This window comes from Varroa destructor, unplaced genomic scaffold (assembly GCF_002443255.2).
Source record: "Varroa destructor unplaced genomic scaffold, Vdes_3.0 BEIS01000007.1, whole genome shotgun sequence".
Lineage (NCBI taxonomy): Eukaryota > Metazoa > Arthropoda > Arachnida > Mesostigmata > Varroidae > Varroa > Varroa destructor.
Genome location: NW_019211460.1, coordinates 29,791,495 through 29,797,340, shown reverse-complemented (window position 1 = coordinate 29,797,340; position 5,846 = coordinate 29,791,495).

The following is a 5,846-nucleotide window of genomic DNA, read 5'->3' as shown; positions in this document are numbered from 1 at the left end:
TCGTCGTGATCGTTATTATTACGTTCACACAATCTAATGGAAAACCCAACAGCGTCACGCTATCAATATTAGACGTTAAGTTGTGCTCGTCGCCATTTTGTTTCAGCTAAAACGTTGGGCTGCGCATCTTTCTAGTTACTGCAACGTTGTATTCTCAGTCTAGCCGTGATTCTTTCGTTGACAAAGGCGATTTGTCATCGGCAGCCACTGCAGGTGGCAAGAGTCGTTCAGCAGCTTCAACTCCATATTGAATGAGCGTTGAACAATTGCCACCGTTACGAGATACTGACGCGAGAGACTGGAACGTACGTTGCTGCTGCTGCTGCTACAGTTTTCGTCGTCGGTACCGCTGCGGTCACTCTACGGTACCAACTGCTGCCAGCTTAAATGTCCGCCAGTCCTTGTCAACCCTTCGCTATTTGGCGGTGAGTAAGCGGACCGAAGGGGGAGTGGGGCTGACAGGGAACGCCAGAAAAGACTATCGGCAAAAGAAGCGCAGGGCAAAGTCATTGTGCTGCTAGCTGGCCTTTGTACTGCTGAGTGCGTTGGTCGTGGTGGATTTGTTTCCCATCCCCAGCAGCAAGATCTTTACTTCATCATTAGCATTATCGCCATCTGTCTAACGAGAAGCTTCTTAAATTTATCCTCAGTTCTTTTCCCTGTTCACCATCGCGGCTGCTGCTGCTGTCCATATAAGATTACGTAGTCACATAGCGGCTGCTCTGCTGTGAACGGTGCCAATTCAAGAAAGGATGATGATAGTAACTGTCAAGTTAGGCTCTTTGTGAAACCGTTACCATGCAGCATCAACGGCAACAACTATAGGCCGCTGAACAGTGTCGAAACAACGGAACGAACCGACCGTGAAGATACGCGTGGGCTATATTTGCACTAAATCGTTCTTAGTCCTTTATAGTAGGTGGCCAACAGGAATGAAACCTGCAATAGATGGCTGGTTGCTCGTCATTTTTTGCTAAACGTCGTTCAACGACAACTAACGCTGTGCAGAATTTTGTTTGAAGCCTTCTCTTTCGACGTTTCAGCGTATTTAGGTCGTGGCACCGATGAACCACACAATCTTTCCTTGTCGAACTTTTGTCATCGAGTTGTCATGTTATCCATAGATAGCGTGTGTGTATTTGGAATCACTCAATTCATCCTGTCAGTCAAGATCCGCCAAGGGTGGTTATTACCATTGGTGTTCGTGATGCCGCCACGAAACCGGCGCTTTCTGTTTGCCCGTACCAATACTTTGACAAAACCCTTCCTCTTGTACGAAAGCGAAGATATTATTATCCGAAATTCCGTTATTTTTGCCGTCACCGATGGCGCCTGTCGAAGTAGTGGACGTATTGCTAGAACAACACGGCATACAGATATAAAAGGGGAGAGAGAGAGCCCGTACTTATACTAATAGTATTATGAGTATACGGAGAGCGTATGGCACACAAGTGGGCCTCCATAGACGTGCATAAATATACAGACACCTATTTGTCAACAGATCCAGGAAGCAGCGGCCGCTACCATGTACGAAAGTACAATGCGGGGAAGGATGCTGGACTGCAAAATCCACTTAAACATTTACTCACGTGACTACACGGTCGCGTAAACATACAGTAAGTAGAATATATTATAGATACACATTATGCGTATCATAGCAGCAAGCGTACAGAAATACGTTAAGTAAAATTAGAGAAAAAACATATCGTAAGCTGCTCATTTTGCCACAGAAAAGTAGATACAACTTACATATAGGAGACACCCACAAGGTATTGTTACGCATTTAGATAAAAGTATATCTATCAATAAAAACATCAGTATCTAATTAGAAACAAAAATAGTAATAAAATAGTCAATCACTTAATGTAAGATTTTTAACAAAACGTCATGAGAGGGCAGAAGTGAGGTTGCCACGAAAGAACGAAGGGTTGAAGTAAGTACTCATTAGTTTGAGTAGCTACCTAACGACTAATGACAATTTGACGCAAGGTTACGTAGTGCTTCTTTGTGCTGTTTCTATTAACCAAAAGTTCTGACTTGACTGATCTTTTTGCATGGCCTCATGTATTGTATGGCCTCATATAGCCGAACCTGTGCAGTATAATACGTATAACGCTCAACTGCAAGGTAAATATTTGGTGTTTATCTTAATAGGCAGCAGATAATGTTGCGGTTTATGCAAACATATGAGATTTTGCCGCTTGATATGTTTATCGGTGTAGTTACTTTGTGCCGAAAACGTTTAGCTTTTATGGACACAGACATCAAGAGAAAACAGATCTCTAGAACCTGCTAAAAAACCTGTACATCCTCACATTATGATGTTTGTCTTCTACCGCTGATCATCGCAGCTTAATTTGAATTCTGTTTGAAATCTAGCTATTTGGAGTATTACAGAAAAGAAATTAAAGGAATTATAATACATGTTTAAGATAGTTTTATATTTCTAGCAACACAGCCAGTCACGTTTAGGAGTCTAAGTTGAGCTCCGCTGCAAGGGGCAAAGTAAGCATTTTTTTTTTACAGGCACCAAGTTCTCAGCTAGTTATCGTAATGTCTCCTGCACAATCAAGCCGATGCTTCTGTTGCTGCTATGAGCTAAATAGCTGTCAGTTGCCTGGCCTATTTTTCCTTTAGGTAATAAAATCTTCAAACAAAATAGACGCGTAGTAAAAAATATAACCCAGTCGTGACCTCGACCCAACCCATCCCGTCAAAAAGTTACCTGCTGATAGTTTGTTTTATAACAATGCGACTTGGCATTGTTCGTGTAAGTAGTGCACTAGTTATGAAACAGTCCTCAATAAAAACAATTCAAAAGATAAACCAAAGCATCGGCGATGAAATTTAATTCGATTCATATTTACATCAATTGTCCACTTGAGACGAAACGACAGCGAAAGAATAAATCCATATATAAGAGGCGCATATACTGTATGTTTAGTTACATCATCGGTGGATGACGAAAAAACAAGTTAAATGAAACTGTTAAAATGGTCATTTGACGTTGGAGTGCGCCTCTGGACGCATTGAAAACTGGCAATGAGCTAACAGCATTCCGTACGGAAGTTGTTGGCGCCCAAGAGGTTTGTTGAAGAACGGCTTGGACACACACACGCAGGCAGGCATAAACATATCGTGCTCCATTTTCGGCAAATTATTAACAAGCGCCATCTAGCTATTTAGGCTTCGATGTCTGAGTACCACATGTATATAAATACATATAAACTATTAAATAGAATAATGATTCTACCACGGTGGACATGTCCAAGCGAACATAAAAAGGACCTGCTATAACCGTTCAGGGGGTTGAAAGAGGAAAATCCCAGAAAGGCTAAAAAGAAGATTAGACACTGTAGTAGCGTAGAGTTCCACTAAGGCCATTCGGGTAGGACTTCGATTTGATAAATATCGAGGACGGAGAATCTATACGATGACAGCAGTTGCGCCATTCATCCAGGAAAAGCATCCACACGTTTATAAGAAAAGTAGCTAAGCTATGAAATAACTTTTTACTCTTATTTGTCGGCTAAGTACTTAACCTGGAAGCCTAGCGGTTGGAAGGGCTTGTGCTGTTACACCCCTATGGCAAATGATAAGCTTGCTCCTGTTCTGTTTGCGTATGAATGTCTCCAGGGGCAAACACATGTCTTTTTATCGACTTAGCTATGTTTTAAGAGAGCATTTTTCACTTCGTAAATAATGCTATGGTGATTGCAGTATTGCAGAGTTGAAAGTATAAGCATCTAACAAAATTAAAATAGACATAGATAAGTTTGTTTTATACAAAAGAGAGCTATATATATATATATCTATAAATTTTGCTCTGCAACATCAGGACTTTTGTAAATCATGTCGGCAATGCATTTGAGAAAGGGAGCCAAATGTCAAAAAGTAGATTAATGTGATTTTGACATTTTGTTTTAAATAAAACAAATCAAGAAGACGCCGTCAAGTAAATACATTTTATTAAATTGTTTATTACCATAAATATCTAAATAAGCTGTGCCATAGATTCGTATAACTCAAAGATCTTATGAAAACATGTACCCGAGATTGAATAACTATTCCTTATTTTTAATCCAATCTACACGCCTAAGAAGGAACGTAATAAATAGAACAGCACTGAGCATCGTAGTCACATCAGCAATATGTACAAAGATAATGTTTTCTTGATAGGAACCTGTTATGATCTGTGTTCCTGCTTAGGGCCTAGTAAACCTTATTACGTACACGAATAATTCGAAGTCCTTCTTACTAGTCTTAATTATCTATTATGATAGCAATCTCTTGTTTCCGATAACCTCGAAGCAAACTGGAACAATAACACGTTCAGTAACATAATTAAGTCGTACTACTTCAGCTCACCTTTAACAAGATGTCGAAAATCAATTGGATATTTTTAATGGATACTTATCCAACACCCCCCGCAGTTTATATGCTGGCCAGGCATCTCTGAAACACCTGGATATTATTCATTCATCTACAATTCGTTTACTTGCTAGATGTCACAATTCATTTAGTTAGTCATATTGTTGACAAATTCAGTGACCGATACTCGCGTATGTCGGCAGGCGGGTATGGGAAGCGACAACGTATTTATCCGAGTTTAATGGAGCTATAGACCGCTGACGAGGCCCCACCGGAACCTTTCGTAGTGACTACGTAATGGCCAACCTGGCCAATTGATGCGGTCGTGCTTATCCTGTCGGACTGTAATTTCGTGCCCTACGGTTGCTGATCGAGGACTCTTCAGCCGAACGTCGTTGCGATAACAGAATCACAATGCGTTGCATGCAGCAGATAGTGAGACGGACCGAGTGCCGTCATCGAACTGTCGACCGACCCCAAAATGTCACAATAGCCTTGGAGAGCAGTGTAGCAGTAACGGAATCGTCACAGGAATAATAAGCTGCTTTTCTGGCTGGTGGAAAAATCTAGGCGATTAGTCGATAAAAGCTTACGCGACTCTCAAATGGATTACGCACTTACTGTCTCTGCAGACGCATGTGCGTTGAGTGGGCTAAATAGATTTACATGGATGGTACGTTGTGGGTAAAAAGTGAGTATGTTGTGTAGGCATCAACGTAACGATCTCGCATCTTAGTTGTGGTGTATTGAAAGACATATTTTTTTGCTTACATGCCCTAGTCGACATAACAAAATCATTCGTGGCTTTGCCGCTATCTAGCCGATAGGGCATAAATCTATGATGTCTGACGTGCAAAGACCCCCAAGAGAGAAAGGGCTCAATTATAGTGGGTCAATCTATTTATTATGAATATCGAAGCCTGTAGATGTCATTGTCGGGCGTGGGTAACGTGTACAGCCGATAACATTAAATGGGCTGGAGAATTGCGCTGATAATGAATGTCTATCGAAGTACGATTTGAATTTTTTTGAGCGAGCTCAAAATAGCATATTGCAGATCCATCCACCTTGTGATAAGTATTAATAGGAATTGTCTTTAATCAAACGGTTTTCTTGATTCTACTACGAAGCATACTTTTTACACAGGAATGATTCAATGGCTGTCTTTGCTTTCTATGAACTATTGTTCGTATCAATAGCTCAACACATATAATAACGTAACGGTTGCGGTAAAAAATTATGGGCCGCTAGAGATGCCACAATGCTTTTCGGGATCTTTTTGTTCGAAACACATACTGCCTATTCATATGGAAACAAAAAGCTCCGTGCGACTAGACGACTTCCCGCTCTTCGCCAGTAAAAAGTAGGTATATGTGTTCTAGTGGAATCTATTAAAACAAGCATATTACATAAAACGAGCTTGAATATAAAAAATCATTAGTTACGTATTCAAATAGGTAAAACCAATCGTTTGA